This window comes from Rattus norvegicus, chromosome 14 (genome assembly GCF_021556685.1).
Source record: "Rattus norvegicus strain SHRSP/BbbUtx chromosome 14, alternate assembly SHRSP_T2T, whole genome shotgun sequence".
NCBI lineage: Eukaryota > Metazoa > Chordata > Mammalia > Rodentia > Muridae > Rattus > Rattus norvegicus.
This window is the reverse complement of record NC_141547.1, coordinates 89,462,909-89,482,437: the sequence shown is the minus strand read 5'-3', so window position 1 is coordinate 89,482,437 and position 19,529 is coordinate 89,462,909. Positions and strand designations below refer to the sequence as shown.

The window sequence follows — 19,529 nt, the reverse complement described above, 5'->3', positions numbered from 1 at the left end:
CTCTAACATCAAAAATCGAAAACTGGGACCTCATGAAACTGGAAAGTTTCTGTAAGGCAAAGGACATTGTCAAAGAGACAAATCGGCAACCTACAGATTGGGAAAAAAATCATTAACAGCACATTTGATACAGCAATAATATCCAAAATACAAAAAAAGAAAAAACTCTGGAGGAACTTTTGGGGTCATTTAAATATACTATCATATCATCAGCAAGTAGTGATATTTTGACTTCTTCCTTTCCAATCTGGATCCCTTTGACCTTAATTTGTTGTCTGATTGCTCTGGCTAGGACTTCAAGTACTATATTGAATAAGTAGGGAGAGAGTGGGCAGCCTTGTCTAGTCCCTGATTTTAGTGGGATTGCTTTGAGTTTTTCTCCATTTAGTTTGATGTTGGCTACTGGTTTGCTGTATATTGCTTTTATTATATTTAGGTATAGACCTTGAGTTTCCAAGTCTTCTGACATGAAGGGGTGTTGAATTTTGTCAAATGCTTTCTCAGCATCCAATGAGATGATCATGTGGTTTATTTCTTTAAGTTTGTTTACATAGTGGATTACGTTGATGGATTTCCATCTATTGAACCATCCCTGCATCCCTGGGATGAAACCTACCTGATCATGATAGATGATTGTTTTGATGTGTTCTTGGATTTGGTTTGTGAGAATTTTATTGGTTATATTTGCATTGAAATTCATAATGGAAAGTGGTCTGAAGTTCTCTTTCTTTGTTGAGTATTTGTGTGGTTTAGGTATTAGCTAATTGTGTAATAATGTGGGCAATATTGGTACGAGATTTTCTATGAAGATTTGATAGAATTCTGCACTAAACACATCTGGTGCTGCGCTTTTTTTTTTTTTTTTTTGGTTAGGAGACTTTTAATAACTGCTTCTATTTCTATAGGAGTCATGAAACTGTTTAAACTGTTTAGATGGTTTATCTGCTCCTGATTTAACTTTTGTGCCTGGTGTCTGTCTAGAAAATAGTCCATTTCTTCCAGTTCAACAAAGTTTTGTTGAATATAGGCTTTTGTAGTAGGATCTGATGATTTTCTTAATTTCCTCAGATTTTGTTTTTATATCTCCCTTTTCATTTTTAATTTTGTTAATTTTAATAAACTCTATGCCCTATGCTTAGTCTGGCTAAGGATTTATCTATCTTGTTTTTCTCAAAGAATCAGCTCCTGGCTTTGTTGATTCTTTGTATAGTCCTTTTTGTTTCTACTTGGTTGATTTCAACACTGAGTTTGATTATTTCCTACCATCTACTACTTTTGGGTGCATTTGCTTCTTTTTATTCTAGAGCTTTTAGATGTGTTGTCAAACTGCTAATGCATGCTTTCTCGAATTTCTTTTTGGAGGCACTCAGAGCTATGAGTTTTTTTCTTAGCACTGGTTTCATTGTGTCGCATAAATATGTGTATATTGTGCCTTCATTTTTCATTAAATTCTAAAATGTCTTGAATTTATTTCTTTATTTCTTCTTTGTCAATGTTAGCGTTAAATAGAGTGTTGTTCAACTTCCATATATATATTTCAGTTTTCTGTCATTTTTGTTATTGAAGACCAGTCTCAGTCCGTGGTAATCTGATAGGATGCATGGGATTATTTCCATCTCCGTGTATCTGGTGAGGCCTGTTTTGTGACCAATTATATGGTCAGTTTTGGAGGAGGCACCATGAGGTGCTAAGAAGAAGGTATACTATTTTGTTTTGGGATGAAATATTCTATAAATATTTGTTAAATCCACTTGGTTCATAACTTCTGTTAGTCTGTCTATGTCTCTGTTTAGTTTCTGTTTCCAAGATCTGTCCATTGATGAGAGTGGGGTGTTGAAATCTTCTACTATTATTGTGTGAGGTTCAATGTGTGCTTTGAGCTTTAGTGAGTTTCTTTTATGAATGTAGGTGCCCTTGCACCATAGATATTCAGGATTGAGAGTTCATCTTGGTGGATTTTTCCTTTAATGAATATGAAATGTCCTTCCTTATCTTTTTTGATAACTTTTGGTTGAAAGTCAATTTTATTCTATATTAGAATGGCTACAGTAGCTTATTTCTTGGCACTGTTTGCTTGGAAAATTATTTTCCAGTCTTTTACTCTGAAGTAGTGTCTGTCTTTGACACTGAGGTATGTTTTATGTACGCAGCAAAACGTTGGGTCCTCTTTGCATATCCAGTCTATTAGTCTACATCTTTTTATTGGGGAATTGAGTCCATTAATGTTAAGAGATATTAAGGAATAGTCACTGTTGTTTCCTGTTATTTTTGTTGTTAGTGGTATAAATCTGTTTGTGTGTCTCTCTTCTTTTAGTTCTGTGGAAGGACATTACTTTCTTGCTTTTACTAGGGTATAGTTTACCTCTTTATGTTGACAATATATTTTGATCTTGTCAGCCCCTTCTCTCAACTCCTACTAGACCCTTCCCATTCCTTGTTCACCCAATTTCATGTGCTCTTTCTCTTTTCTTTCTTTTATCCTTTCTTCAAAAATATCAGAACTGAGTACAAAAGAAAACAAAACCCCACAAAATACTGATAAAACAAAAAGTAATCAAATGAAATAAGAAGGCCTAACAAACACAACACACAGGTACACAACCACACACACACACACACACATGCACACACACACACATAAACGTACCCCACCTAGTAGAGTTCACCTTGTGTATTTAAGGACTTTCTAATACTTGAGAAACTTTAAAGAAAAAAAAAAAACTTTTATGACACTTGTCCTGGTTAAAAAGTCAAACTTTCTTTGTGTTCACTTTTTTCATTAAGCCAGAGAAACATCAAATACTCATATTTCCAAAAACCTCACAGGAAATTTAACAAATGTGAATTAGGAAAAAAATAAAATTTCTGTTAAAAGGTGTCGTTAGGATTGAATTGCTACCTCCAAGCATGCTTGTTCTAGACACTAATCTAAAATAGAATAACTTCTGAGAAACCCTAAATCTGCCAGTTTTCAAAAGTGTTCCTGAAACTCTTAGCATTTTGCAGTTACACAGACAAATGAATATTTGCAGTTGTGCCTCAAATTTTAAATAATGCACGCTATAGCAGACATGTCCAAAACTGTCTGATAGCCCACTGAAATCCTTGATTTGTCATAATCTGTGGAGTATGATGACGTGATTTTCCTTATTTCGAACTTTGATGACCTCAGACAGGGAGATTGTCATTCTTGGCTTGGTCAGGTCATCATGAGTGACTATGCACAAAGACTTTTGCAAGGCAAGGCATGCTCTAGTTACTACAAACATATCACCTTTCCACATGTGGTTGGCAAAGATTTAGGAATATACTAGATACTCCTCTTCACTGCCTAGAAGCATCAAATATCTCCTTAGTTCCACAAAATAACACCATGTTTATTTAGGTTCCACACAAGTCAGAGATAAAGGTTTCTGTTTTGTTACTTGTGGCAAACAAACTTCAAAAATCAGTGTCTGATATGTATTAGGTTTTCCATGAACATGCAATGGGAAACAGGCTTCCTTTCATCCTCTCTTGGACCATAGGACTTTCTGAATAAATACCATCTTAAGCTATGCTATGACATTCCAGTTATCTTACCTGGAAAAAAGAACACCCACTTTAACCCAAATCTATGTGAATTTTCCAAGATCCATTTGCCTTCTACTCAGTTTTAAATAGTCTGCTTTTTAAAATGTTATTTAAGAAGGTGGGACAAAAAACTGATTAATATGTTTTTGGAGCATATGCCTTTGAATGACCTTGTCAGTCATCACTGCAAACCCACATAAAGACAGAATTCCTGAGACCGTGTACCAGACACAACAAAATGAATCACGACTACATGTGCAAGCATTTTTGAAGGCTAGGTTTAAAGCAAAATGTATTGTAGAAAAATTTACATTATGATTTCCACTCAAATTAATGTTACATATTAGGTATGTAAAAGTTTAATTTCCACTCTCATTAACAAATATTTGGAAATAATAATATTTCCAAAAGTTTAAAGAAAACTGCTAATGTCACACATTGGAGAGAAGAAATCTTTCTTCTTTAAACTGGTCACCAAGTATTTCTTGAAGAGTCCTTTTATGGTTCTGGGATTAAACTCATAATATAAGTCTGTTAGATGACTGAGCCATATTCCCTTCTGCCAAGGACAAGCCATAGCTTGGAGAGGTATTCTGAGAGAAGGGGCATTTGGAAACAGTAAGTAGAACAACTCAAAGTCAAATCCTGGGTGCAAGCTGACAGCCTGTGTTCTGCTTGACATAGCTACCGACAGCTCTCTGTAGATAGCTCTTGGCTCTATAGTTTGTTCAAGATAACTTTTGCTCAAGGCACCTCCTTCTTGCTAGAAAATAAGAAAATATTTCAAAAACTCTGGAAGGCTCATGAATTTTCTGACCAAAGTCAGAAAAGCTGCTACCAAAAAAAAAAAAAAAAAAAAAAAAAAAACCAACCCAAAACAACAACAACAAAAAAAAAAAAAAAAAACCCTTAGATTTCCTGACCAATATAGACATCCTGTTTAAAAAAATTCTAAAGTAATTCTTGAATTTTCTGATCAAAATCACAAAGTCAGAAAACATTCTGAAAGAGCTCTGTTTATTATTAGACAACTCTCTCTGTACAGCTGCTAGAAACATTCTAAAAGAGCTGTGTTAGTTCTCTATGTAATTCTTGGGATTTCTAACCAATGTCACAAATTCTGTTTAAAGCAGAAAAAAGAAAACCTCTAGAAAAGTTCTAAAAGAGCTGAGTTTATTCTCTGTTAGCATGTCTCATGCAGACAAAAAACCTAGTGTTTTATTTACATATCAATTAAGCTATTTTTTTCAAGTTCCCTTTTGACTGTCTGATGAATCAGCATTCCAAGACCTCAGTCCCTTTAGGAAGAGACAGCGAGCATATTTATTTTAACATTGCAAAAGAATTAAGCTATGTGCCTGCCTTTGTAAACTTAGGTGGTTGGAACCTTGCTCTACAATCACCACTCCTAAATCTCTTCATCTTCTTACGTTGTATCTTTCTAACATGATGGCTCATAGTGGAGTTGCCCCTTTTTTCTAGGTTCATGAAGACCTAATATAATTAATATTGCATCCTAATATTTTGAATAGTTGAGAAATTATATATATTTTTAACTCATGTTTTCAGTATTCTTTCCCACAGCCTTAAGGACTTTTCTGAAGGAAAAGGAATTTTACCACATTGATGAGACATAGACATCCCCTGGCCTCTGGGACTCTTGCTCTTCTGATTATCAGAGTCATTAATATTGCCATAGATAACATTTTTAGTTTGTATACTATCATACAAACATGCCCTATGCCCAGAGCAACAACCATCAGAACTTGTGGAGGCCCATGACTTACTGGCTCTGTTTCAGGGGAAGGAAATTATGTAATACTGTCCCTTACATGGCCAAGCCAGACTCAACACCTTTCCTCCATTTTATAACTCCCTATCTGGATGGTTCTCTTGTTACTATTTGGAAGCTAAAGAAAATGGTACAGAATTGAAACATACAGTCCATTTATGTCAATAACAGTTATGTTTTGATAAAAATTAAAATGATAGGAATCAAATGTAACCATTTTGACTCACAATAGCAAGCTCTTGTGCTGTTTTATAGAATCTCTCCTTTATTCTGTCACCAATTCAGATATTCCAGAGTAAATTTTATTCTAGATCAAATTGGAATACCTAATTCAATAGACAACACCAGAAAAACATGCCCAGTGTAAGAGGTAAAGAATACAAATTCTTCCCCATCCATGGATTATAAAGGGTTCATGAGGGACTGCAATCCTACCCACATTCAGATTTCCTGGGGACATGGATATTTTCTTACAGGTCATTTATCCTGTTCTGGCTGTTTCAGTGATGACTGTCTAGGAACCTACATAATATACAGCCAAGATACAGGGACATTGTAGCTGCTGAAGTCAGCATCACTGGCCCATAAAACAGATAAGAAGGGGACTTTGCCTTTGATCTTTGCTTAAGTGAGGAGATGTAATCAGTTTGATATCAAAAGTGAAACCATGGCAAGAACTGGCATCCTATTTTCTCAAGATCTCTGTTCTAAAGGGTATGTGTTTCTTCATTTATTTTAGTTAATCTAAATTTAGTTTAGCTGCCTATTTTAACTTCATGAAATATGCTGAAATGAAAGTTTGTAAATTTATGAAATTCAATGTGAATGACTTATCAGAACAAAGGGAGAAATGTTCAGAAAACCTAAAGTCATCCTATTAGATTACTTTAAAGTTATTCCATTTAATGACTTACCTTTTAGAAAGTACTTTGCTTTTCTTATGGGGTTACAAACACCTTCAACTCCTTCAATCCTTTCTGTAACTCCTCCCTCCATAGGGGAACCAGTTCTAAGTTCAATGGTTGGCTGCGAGGGGAAAGGGGACAACATTTGAAATGTAAATAAAAAATATCTAATAAAAATAAAAAAATAAAAGTTTTGGATATCTGGAAAAATAATTTGCATTTTTATGTACTGAACAAACTGAAAATTTTATTAAATTGAAAATTATTCCTTGAAAATATGCCTGCAGGTGACAAATAAAGAGGGATGTGTTTATTTAATTGTAGAATTCTATAGTTAATGCTACATAGTAACTAAGTGAAAAGTAGAAAAAATTAATTGTATATATTACTATATAAGTATTAATTTTATCATCTTTATTAACTTGGGTATTTCTTATTTACATTTCGATTGTTATTCCCTTTCCTGGTTTCCAGGCCAACATCTTCCTAACCTATCCCCCTCCCCTTCGATATGGTGTTCCCCTCCCCATTCTCCCCCCATTACCGCCCTCCCCCCAACAATCATGTTCACTGGGGATTCAGTCTTGGCAGGACCAAGGGCTTCCCCTTCCACTGGTGCTCTTACTAGGCTATCCATTGCTGCCTATGAGGTTGGAACCCAGGGTCAGTCCATGTATAGTCTTTGGGTAGTGGCTTAGTCCCTGGAAGCTCTGGTTGGTTGGTATTGTTGTTCATATGGGGTCTCAAACCCCTTCAAGCTCTTTCAGTCCTTTCTAAGATTCCTTCAATGGGGGTCCCGTTCTCAGTTCAGTGATTTGCTGATGGCATTCGCCTATGTATTTGCTGTATTCTGGCTGTGTCTCTCAGGAGAGATCTACATCCGGTTCCTGTCCGCCTGCACTTCTTTGCTTCATCCATCTTATCTAGTTTGGTGACTGTATATTTTAAGAAGCACCAACATTTCAATAGCTAATGAGCTTACTTGTTCAATAATCAATTTATTCTACACTGCAATGACACGACATATTATCTTATAGTAAGGTACACATAATTTATTTAAAACCTTGGTACAGAAGTATTTATTAAAGCGTTTCAGAAATATGTTGACAGCAAATGGAAAAATAACTAAAATTAAAAGTGATCTATGCAAAATAACATAAACTCAGACAATGCCTGACAAGAGTCTACTGCTTTGAAACTTTCAGTTTCTTATGTTCACCAGAATCAAGAACCACAAACAACCATCACCACCACCATGACAACTACAACAACCGTCCTTCCTTCTTTCATTTCAGGATCATGTTAAAATAGAACTTGCCCCGAACTCCCATATCTGCCGCATCTACTTCAGGGGCTGCAGTTACTATGCAAAGCCACCACCTTTGTCAAACAAGCATAACTGAGGTTGTCATCCAGGCTTCCCAAGTGCGGATGCTTAGCAACTTAGTGCCACATCTAAGATGGTTAGTATTGAACATCTGCTCGCTTAACTCTTTACTGTAAATCTCTTTCAAACTGGTCTCTGATCTTAAACCCGTTCATTTACGCTGTCTTTGTAAATGCCACCTGTATTTTGGTGGTGCATTGGCTTATCGGTTTTACATCCCTTACAATAATACTCTCGGGTTTTAGCTTTTGAGCCTCAATTATAGTCTCACAACAATTCAAGTCGTGAGAGTTTGTATTGACAAAACCAGGAAGAACTAAATGATAGCAGCTAAATTACAAATGAACTGGCTAGCTAGAATAAAATTGATAAAGAACAAATATGGCTGTCTTTGGAAAGCACACCATTTTAGTTTGAATGTGCTAAGTCCATGGATGATAAGAACTATGTGGATATACTAGAATCTATCGGGTCTATACATTTTTTTCTTAGAAAGGGAAAGGTTACTAATTAAGAAATTATTTCATGTGTTTTCGGGCTGACATCATACAGAGCATCAGAAGTAGATGGAGCTCAAGCTGGATACACCTGTTGAGTTTGGGTTATAGGTACATGCATAACAGGGGTAGGAATCTTGAGTGTCTGTTAGAAATCTGCCTGTGATGGAGGATAACAAATTAGAAATAGAGTAATTACTCTTGGAAAGATGAATTTATAAGTTAGCATCCATTCATTGTAGAATATTTTGCTCTTATTTTTTGGCCTGTCCCACATATCCCTTTTCTGAGTCTTGCTGCCCTCCTCCTTGAAACTCTAGCCCCTACTAGGTTGATATGCAATAGTATTCCTTTATCCTTATTTCAGCCTTGTTAAAACTCTTCTGTTGACATGACCTTCTTTTTATTTCCAACACACCCACACCCACACCCACACACACCCCCACCCTCCCACACCCCCCCACACAGACACACACACCCACAGAGACCTGCCTATGAGACAATATAAAGCATTCTCATTTCTCAGTTTCATTTTGCTTAACATAATGATCTCCACTTTTATCCATTTTCTTGCAATGGCATGAATTTGATTTTCATTATAGCTGAAAAAGGAACCTATCATATGTATATATGTACCACGTTTTCTTGATCTCTTCATCAGATGGTGGACATCTGGATGTGTTCCTGCAGTTTGATATGTTATGAATAGGGCAGGAATCAGTATGAATGCATGGTTATTTCCATAGTGGGATCTAGAATCTTACACACACACACACACACACACACACACACACACACACACACACACACACACACAATCAAGGAGTGATAATAAAAATGATGATTTTTAAGTCTTTCTGTTTGTTTTGAGTAACTTCCATTAATGATTTCCATAGGGGCAGTTTACAGTCTGATAAAAAGTATGGGGTTTGTGTTCTTGTTTCCTCACATCTTCGTGCCAGTGGATGTTACCATCTATTTTCTTGACCTTAGACATTCAGAATAGAGTCTAAGGCAATCCCATTAGTCAACTATCAATGTTATTTCTTATGCTCTTGGAAAATTTTGCATGAAACTTTGACAATGTCTTTTTCTTGTGGAACTTTTCTGTTGTCTTCCACTGGTCTCTATAATTCATGTTTTTCATTGGGTTATGGTCTATTTTGACTTTAGTTGTTCACACAGTGTGAAATCGTTCATCTAGTTTTATTTTCCTAAGTGAGAATAATGTTTCCAAGTACCACCTGCTAATGATTTTTTTTTGAATGTATGCTTTTGATGGTTTGGTCAAATACTAAGTGTCTGTAGCCTTGAATCTGTATAAGTAGCTTGGGGAGGAGTGTTTCCTATTAAATTCTGTTCACCTATATGCTTGATTATATGTCAGCTCTGTGTTGTCTTTGGCACAGTTGCTCTGTAGTGTACTAGAAGATTTGGTAATGCAATTCATCCAGGCTTGCTTTTCTGTTTAAGGTTCTTAAACATCTTGTTATGTTTTGTTTCTATGCTGATTATAGGATCTTTTTTCTAGTATTTTGAAGACTATCACTGTAAGCCTGATAAAGATCAGATTGGACCCATAGATTACTTTCAATAATTAAGGATTTTCATAATGCTAATTCTGCCAATTTATGAGGATGGCATGTATTTCAACCATTTCAGGACTTTCTTGATTTCTCCAGTGTCTGAAAATTTTCACTGCAGGGTTTTCCATCTCCTTTAGTGTTTTTGTTCATAAACACTGTATTATTGCTGAAGCCATTGAATATGACATTTTTCTTTTCTTTCTTGACAAGTTACTCTTGTACAGATAGGTTACTGATTTTTGTTCTTATGTTGCACCCTGCTGCTTTGCTGAATGTGATTATTATTTCCCAGCTTTTGGTAAAATCCATGGTGTCTTTTAAATATAGGCTCACAGTAACTGCAGAAAGGGTTGAGCCCTTCCTTTTCTATTTGTATTTTTTGTTTTTCTTTCCTTTTCTTTTACTACTCCAAAAAAGAGTGAATATGATCTTGAATAAGAGCTGAAAAATAATCTGTGTTTATTGTGGGTATTAGAATAAGTGTTTGTGACTTTCGACCATTTAGTAGTGACAGCTACAGTTTTGTTGAATATAAAATTTATTACATGAAATGTTTCTTTTATGCTAAGTTTCTTTAAGACTTTATTTAAAAGGAAGGCTGAACTTTGTACATCCTTTTTTCTATGTCTATTGAGACTGTAAGACATTAATCTGTCCTTAAGTTACTGTCTTAGTTACCGTTCTGTTGCTTGGATAAAATATGCTGACCAAAAACTATTAAGGGTGAGTGAGTTTATTTGGCTTAAAATTTTCAGAGGGATCTGTTTAATCACAGCAGAAAACATGGTAGCAGACAAGCAGGCAATCAAGACAAAGTAAGATCAGCAAGAGACTATCTAGTCACATTGCATCCACACTCAGAAATCAGATAGTAAGCACTTGGTACTTAAATATAAAACCTCAAGACGTATCTTCGATGGTACTTCCCACACTAGGACTTTACCTCATAAAGTTTCTACAATTTCATAAACATTACAACAAGCTCTGGAACATACACAAATGCATAAAACTACATGAGACATTTTCCATTCAAACTGCAACATCGAAACATATTGATTTACAAATGTTGGAAAACGTTTTGAACCTTAGGTAGAAACAAAATTAGTCATGATATATGATCCTGTTATTGAATTTGATTACACGTATTTTATTTGAATGGTATGTTTATGTCCTTCATAAATCTAATTTCAGGGAAATTCTCTAGAGTTACCTTTTTGGGTTATGACTGTGTCCAGTTTGGCTATCAGTATATTACTAGCTTTCGAGGCTAAGTTCAATTTCTTTCTGTTTTCTGTTTGAAGTGTTAGCAGTAAGTCATCTTAACATTCTGAGGAATCCAGCAATAAATCAATGAAGACTTCGACTGTCCTTTATGAAAAAGATTCAGTTTGTCAACCTCCTGCTTGTTATAAGAATGTTTGAATTGTGTATATCAGTGTTTTTTAATTTGTAACATAATGATTTAGTTGGAATTTATTGTTATATTTTCTTTTTCACTTTTAATCTTTATTCTTTTGCTTAGGTTGGTTTGGGCTTGTCAATCTTGTTTACCTTTGGGCAAAAATAGTTCTTTATTTGATTGATCATATGTGTTAATCTTTTAACTGACATTTCATTAATTTCTGCATTTATTATTATGTATTATTATTTCTTGCTACTTACACAATATTAGGAAAGGCATATCTACCTATGGTTTTCCTATCACCTGGAGGTACAGCATTGTTTTATTTATCCAGCCCCCTACTTTACCTCTCGATAAGCATGTGCAGGTACAAACTTTCCTCTTGAACTTGCCTTACCTGTTTCCCAGAATGTCATGGAAGTTATGCTAATAATTTTAAATTTTAAATTTCTTCCTTATTTTCTCAGTAATGCACAACTTACTTTTCTGGCAGTGGCTATGGTATCTCTTGCTACTGATTTCTTGTATTGTACTGCATTCTGAAAGGATATGAAGATTCCTTTGATTGCACTGTCTGTCAAAACTGTCATATAATGATTTTTTAAAAGAAAGATTAAGGCCTACTTAGAAAGATGTATATTTCATACATCTTTGTTAAATTCGGTTGACCCACAATGAACTTTAACTCTGAAATTTCTTTGTTGCTGTTCAGTTTAGATGACATATGTTAAGGTGAGAGTAGGATATTGGTGGTCTTCATTATCACTGTATCGGAACCTGTGTGTCCCTGCATTGATTTTAATCTTTAACTTATAAAATGTAAAACCAAATGATCAAACAAAGAAATAATTATCCTTGTTTTCTTTTGATAAATTTTGCCTTTATAATTATGCTGTGAGCTCCAATTTTTTCTGCTTAGCTTTAGTTAAAATTCTGAACAAGATATATGAAGAACTTTAGTAAATTTACTTGGGTTTTTATTTACTTGTTATGTTGATTTCTCCTTTTTGACACTTAGTCTGTAAGCATCTCTAGCAATGTGTATTTTATAAACAGTTGAATTTTACTTTGTAATCAATCTAGCGAGTGTATATCCCTTCAATCACAAAGTAAGGTAGTTTATATTTAAAACTAGCGTTAAGAGTTATATACTTCGCTCATGGTTTTGTTTGCTATTTTGGTTGGGTGGATTCTTCTCAATACTTTCTTTCTTCCCCAGGTACTATCGGGGGATGCTGATTCCTTTTGCTAAACATGATGGATTTCTTTCAGGTACTACGTTATCTATCATTGTCTCATGTAAGATTTGCTCTTTCTTATGGTAAAATTGCCTTTCATTAAATAACTTTTCTATGCCTTTAGACTTTTTATCAGCTGTTTCTTCTATGCCACAGATTTTTAGACTTGTTCTTCTATTGAAACCCAGAGTGCTTAGAAATTTACACCTGCTCGCTATTCTTATTTTCTTTACATTTGTCCAATTGTCTTATTGTCTTGTTATCTCTCAACCTTGAACACCATTCTTCTTTTTGATCTTTTTGATAATTAATATCTTTCCCTGTTCTTTTATGAATTGATTCACTCTTCACTTATAGCATCTCTGTTTGCTTCTTTCTTTTGGTGAAAGTTTCCTTCATGTCTTTTTCTTCCAAATTGCTGACTGCGTCAACAACTCTACCAATTTTCTTATTTCCATCTTGAATTGATTTACTTATTTCATTCACAGGGTTCAGTTGAGCAGTTCATGTAGTCACTGTTTTGTTGCTGCTGTTGGTTTTTGTTTTGGTTTGGTTTTGTTTGTGGTTTTAAATAACAATCTGAAAAATATTTTTTGTAAACTCAGATATTTTATTAGGCAATTTTGGTTTCTATAACTGAGGAGAAATAAGTGTGAGGAGTGGCTCATTTCCCCATTTCTCGTGTGTTTTCTTATATTTTTTGTGTCTTCCAAGGTGGATGAATGCTTCAGCTTTTATGTCCCCTCTTTTCTCAAATTTTAAAATAATGTGTGCCTTCCTAGTGAAATTTTATCACTTAGGTTTATGTTCACTCCTCTTATGAATGGGAGAAGCCATCTGCAATAAAAAATACAGTAACTTGACAGCAATCCTGGAGTTACCCTGCAGAATATACCTGTATACTTCAGTTTTATCCATAATAATGTACAGAGAAAGTCCTACAATATTGATCAGACTCAGTTAACACTGTTTTACAGTTAAACGTATTTACAGGAGAACATGGAGGATATGGGCAAAGGGTAAGTTGAAAAATGTATAAGTTAGAGATGCAAAGAATAGCAGAAAATACTACAGAGTTGAGTTCAGAGAAAAGACAACCATAAATTCCCTTTCAAGTTAAACACAAGCTAAAGCCAATGAACTGGACAAAACACAAAATAGAGAAAAGCAAACGTAGAATAAAAGAATTCACCTGTGTGGCTCTTTTTTTTTTTCTTGTTAAATCAATGTTCATCCTCACCTGCTGTCATGGTTTGTTTTCTAAATAAATTTAACTCATGTTTTCCATTGGATTTATTAGTGATGAAACTTCATAAGAGTAAGCCTCCAAATCTCCCTAAGATTTTAGGTAAGTGTTAGGGTTTCATTGCCCTTTTTTCCAGAAATCCTCTGGGTTCTAAATAACTTGTGAGGTTATAAATTGAGTCACAGCATGTTTTGTTTTGTAGTAACCAAGTATTGCTTACTTCCCTTAAGTGAAATGATCCAAAGAATTTCTCAAGTGATTCATTGCATAATAAAGGGCTTATAATTTTACATGAAGTATGTATTCAAATTGCAATACAAATAAAATGTATATCAAACATTATGTATATTTGTTCATATATATAGAACTATGACTACATAGTTTTGTTGATGATTTGGCTTTCTGTTTTTGCATAATATTTTATCAATTATTTGAGAATTTAATGCAGTGTACTTGGATCATATTCATACCTTCTCACTACTTCCTCTAGATCCACTCAGGTATCTTTACATTCCCATTTTTATGCCAAACTTTATGCTCCCCCTCCTCTCTTCTTCATTCTTCTTGCCCTCTTTCTTTAAATGCATTGAGTCCAGTTTGTAATTATCAACATCTCCTGTGTGTGAGGCAAGCCCTAGAGATATCTCAATATACCAGGTGTATTTTGGAGAAAACCAATTTCTTTCAATCTCTCCAAAGCTATCAAATACCAATGGATCCTCAGCAAGGCATGAGGCAACTTTCTGCTTGCCTCCCAACTTCCAGGCTGGGATTTTGTTTGGCTCAAGCTTATTTACATCATGTGGATGCTGTCATATTTGCTGTGTCCACATGTGCATTTGTTCTGTGGCAGTTGGAAAACACTGCTTTCTTATAGTCATCCACCACCTCTGGTTTTTACAAGCTTTCCACTTAACTCCTTTTGCATAGAGTCCCCACTGGCTTGAAGGAGGAGGTTTGATGTTGACATCTCCTTTGAGGCTGATCCCTCCAAATTCTTTTGCTCTTCTGTGTTGACTAGCTCATTGTATCTGCATTAATTACTATCCACTGCAAAAAGAAAGTCCTCTGAGGAGGAATTATGATGACTTAGATAATTCATCAGTACAGTAATAAGTCACTAGAAGTATTGTATTGCTATGTCCATTTGGTCAAATAGTAGTAGTTATAATTTCCCTTAGGGTTCATGACATATTTAGCAAAAGGTTCCTGGCTTCATTGACAGAGTCGGTGTGGGGAACTATCTTGGGAAGATGGCTTTTAATACAATAAATAAGAAGACTGGTTACTCCCTTTTAATATATAATGTAAAATGAAAAAATTATATTGCCATTCCGTGTAGCTTCTATGTGTCAGGGATTCTGGGATCTACCTATTCATCACTCCCTCCCTTTGCCCCTGGCAACCACTGATATTTCATCTCTCTATAGTCAGTTTTTCACAATGTCAAATGATTGAAAACACACAAAATATAGCCTTTAGACTGGCCTGTTTCACATAGTGGTATGCATTTGACTTTCTCTTGTGCCTTTCCCATTTTGGAGCCTTTTCTTTTCAGCAACGAATAGTGTCTCATTTGCTTGTTCCTGTTTCAGAGTTGTTCTCATTCCTCTTTAAGGACTGAAGTCATTGTCTTACTTGCTATTCATTTCAGAAAATGAGATATAAGTAGCACCTGTGTACAATTTTAAAGAACATTTTTTTAAAAAATTTAATCATTATATAATTCTATTACATGAAAAGGTAGCAAACCCCTCCCCTACACATTACTCTAATTCTCAATTGGTTTATCATGCCCAGTTATCATTTGAGAGGTAAATGAATGGAATGATTAATAAGAAAAAAGAGATAAGAAAGAAAAAAGACTATAATATACCATATGTTAACATTTAATGTATGTATACACACACACACACACACACACACACACACACACACACACAAACAAGTACCATCATTCTGTCACGCATAACCTATCAGTTATAGTGTTACATGTGTGGGCAAGTTAAATGCTCTTAGTGAGGTGGGAATAAAACAGAAGGTGACAGTGTGAACCCCTAAACTGCTACATGTCTGTCTTTTAATTATGAAATTTTAGAAGATAATTTCTAATTTAAAGAATACTCCAAAGAAAAAATAACTGAAAATAGAAGTTGGAGTTGGCAGGGAAAAATGTCGGAGAATGACTGTTGGAAAGGGAAGACTCTGAGGTCCTTCTCTCAACTAGAATAGATAGTCTTGAGGTTTTGTACAATTAATAAAAGTTGTTTTAGAAAACTCAAATGAACTTGTTCCTAAAAATTCAATTACAGAAACATGTGGCAAGCACAGCCTACACATCTGGATCTCTAAGCAGCATGAATAACCAAAGTCAAGTCAATGGTATTTGGAAACATCCATTAACTGACACAGCACTGAGATTGCTCTCAGCTTAGTGTCCAAGAAAGTGAACACCATGACTTGTCTGTGTTTTTCTCATCACTCTAAAGACTAGGAGTTTCCAGACTGAGTGCTATCAGAGATGGATATCTGTTTCACAAACGAGGCCATCTTTCTACTTTCATACATGGGTGAAAATGGGGACAATTTTTTATAATCTCTTCTAAGAAGTGACTCATCGCATCTACAAAGCCCCCGGCTTCATTCCCTAAGCCTCTTCAAAAGTCCACCCCTCCTAACATCAGAGCTGGAGGAGAGCCTCATGTTATAGAATGTTGGAATGAGTCCAGTTTTGAGATATGGATTATTTGACAGAATGTGACATGGAAATGTTTGAGAAGTTATATCAGAATTACAACCTAATGATGAGGAAACAGCTAAGGGACAAAAGGTTGAATGAATCAGATGAAATTTTCATAAAATGTTCAAGGAGTCTAAGAATACAGAAGATACAGATGTGTGTTGGTGAGACTGAAGCTATGGTTTCCTTAGTCTTCAAAACCCTATGCTGTTCTTGACCCTGACATGGTAACCCCAAGCCTTAAACGTGCTTCCTAGTTTGTTCTGTGAGAGGCAGCCAAGGAAAAGTCTTTACGTTTACCTGCCTGTTAACTTTGCTGTTTTCTTTCTACTGTGGCTGTTTTTCACCCACTATTCTGAGAAGATACTTGTATCACTTCATTTTCCCTGAACATTCAAAGTACATTTCTTTAAATATAAAATCTTTCCTGAAAATGTTCCCTGTGCATTTGACAAAATGAGTTTTCTGTTCTTCTTTGGAGAAATGTTCAGTCTGTCTCAGGGACGTTTGCTCCGTGACTTTTGGGAACACTGTTCCATTCCTGAATTGCTTGCTGCTGCTGCTCTGATATTATTGACGTCTCTTACGGTAACTGATGGGAGTTATTCCTATCTACTGCCAGGGAATGTTCTAGACTGTATGATGTGTTTGCTGATAGGAGCATGCCATTTACTATTGTCTTCTTTTGATGTCTTTAGGATAGTTTTGTTTTGTAGTGGGTTTTCGTTTGTTTGCTTTGGGAATCTATTGTAAAGTTATGCTTTGTGATTTTCATTAAGCTCATACATAACAGCTAATAGTTACAGTAAAATAAACATTAAGTTAATAACAAATAAACTGTGATTATAGGTTAAAAACTATGGATTTTACTTGTTCCTGGATTTTGTATTTTTAACTCTTTAAATCACATTTTTGTATACTGTATATCCATAAATAAATAATTTTCTCTAGCTGCCTTTTTTGTGTCTTTATTTTTTATTGGATATTTTTATTTACATTTCAAATTTTGAGCCCTTCTCATTAAGCCCCCTATCCCATCCCCTTTCTTTCTTCTATGAAGGTATTCCCCACCCTAACCATCCCCCTTCCTGCCTCCCCATCCTGACATTCTCCTACATTGGGGAGGGGTCTCTGGCCTTGGCAGGACCAAGGGCTTCTCTTTCTTAGTGAGCAACAAGGCCATCCTCTGCTCCATATGCAGCTGGAGCCATGGGTCTGTCCATGTGTAGTCATTGGGTAGTGGTTTAGTCCCTGGGAGCTCTGGTTGGTTAGTATTGTTCTTATGGGCTTGCAAGCCTCTTCAGCTACTTCAATCCTTTTTGTAAATCCTCTAATATGGATCCCATTCTCAATTCAATGATTTGCTGCTAGTATTTGGCTCTGTATTTGCCACTCTCTGGTGAGCCTCTCAGGAGATGGCTATATCAGGCTCTTGTCAGCATGCACTTCTTGGCTTCATCAATATTGTCTAGTTTTGGTGGCTGTCCCAAGTGAGGCAGGCTCTGAATGGTCATTCCGTCAGTCTCTGCTCCAAACTTTGTCTCTATATCTCCATCTATGAATAATTTTGTTCCACCTTTAAGAAGGACTAAAATATCTACACTTCGTTCATCTTGCTTCTTGAAATTCATGTGGTCTATGGACTGTATCTTCTGTAATTTTACCCTTAGGGCTAATATCTACTTATTAGTAAGTGCATACCATGTGTGTTTTTGTGTGATTGGGTTCCTTCACTGAGGATGATATTTTCTAGTTCTATCCATTTGCCTATGAGTTTCATGAAGCCGTTGTTTTTGATAGCTGAGTAGTACTCCACCGTGTAGATGTACCACATTTTCTGTATCCATTCCTCTGTTGAAGGGCATCTGGGTTCTTTCCAGCTTCTGGCTATTACAAATACGACTGCTATGAACATGATGGAGCACGTGTCTTTGTTGTATGTTGGGGCATCATTTGGGTATATGTCCAGGAGTGATATAGCTGTGTCCTCAGGTAGTACTATGTCAAATTTTCTGAGGAACCTCCAGACTGATTTCCAGAGTAGTTATACCAGCTTGCAATCACACCAACAATGGAGGAATGTTCCTTTTTCTCCACATCCTTACCAGCATCTGTTGTCACCTGAGGTTTTGATCTTAACCATTCTGACTGGTGTGAGGTGGAATCTCAGTGTTGTTTTGCTTTGCATTTCCCCGATGACTAAGAATGGTGAACATTTCTTTAAGTACTTCTCAGTCATTTGATATTCCTCAACTGAGAATTCTTTGTTTAGCTCTATACCCCATTTTTAATATGCTTATTTGACTCTCTAAAGTCTAACTTCTTGAGTTCCTTGTGTAAATTGGATATTAGCCTCTATCAGATGTAGGATTGGTAAAGATCATTTCCCAATCTATTGGTTGCCATTTTGTCCTAAGAACAGTGTCCTTTGCCTTACAGAAGCTTTGCAATTTTGTGAGGTCCCATTTGTCGATTCTTAATCTTAGAGCATAAGCCATTGGCATTTTGTTCAGGAAATTCCCCCAGTGCCCATGTGTTCAAGGCTCTTCCTTACTTTTTCTTCTATTAATTTGAGTATACCTGGTTTGATGTGGAGGTTCTTGATGCACTTGGACTTTAGCTTTAGTTGATAAGAATGGGTCAATTTCATTCTTCTACATGCTGCCCTCTAGTTGAACTATCATCATTTGTTGAAAATGCTATCTTTTTTCCACTGGATGGTTTTGGCTCCTTTGTCAAAGATCAAGTGACCATAGGTGTGTGTCTTAATTTCTGGGTCTTCAATTCTATTCCTTTGATCTGCTTGCCTGTCGCTGTACCAATACTATGCAGTTTTTATCATTATTGCTCTGTATCACAACTTGAGGTCAGGTATGGTGAGCTGGACTCTGAAAAGTGAGGACAATTCTGAGAGCCCAGAGGAGACAATTACTTCTGCTCACAGTCCTGCCCCAAGATGAACCTGCTTAGTGTACTCTGTGCCCTCTTAGGAGAAGTCAGGGGCCAAAAACTTCTAGTTCCTGCCTGTGCCTAGTACTAAAAGCTAGTCACCAGTAGCGCCAACTCACCTGAGAGCAGAGGTAAGACCAACTCTTCTACTCCAAACAACCTGCCTGGTGGCCTTGGGACACACACTGGCAGGAGCAGTCTGGGACAGGACACT

At 35.8% G+C, this 19,529-nt stretch overlaps 1 long non-coding RNA gene across 2 annotated transcripts in view; it reads left to right on the top strand.

Moving 5' to 3' along the window:
- The window catches only part of LOC148001449 (uncharacterized), a 195,627-nt gene extending 178,305 nt beyond the window's left edge, over positions 1 to 17,322 (top strand). The window contains exons 5-7 of one of the 2 annotated variants that reach the window (XR_015637134.1): positions 12,362 to 12,414; positions 13,681 to 13,728; positions 15,939 to 17,322. This is a non-coding gene — a long non-coding RNA (uncharacterized LOC148001449). The remainder of the gene's footprint in view (positions 1 to 12,361; positions 12,415 to 13,680; positions 13,729 to 15,938) is intronic. The other variant, XR_015637136.1, reaches the window with a different exon arrangement.
- Positions 17,323 to 19,529: the final 2,207 nt, after the last annotated feature.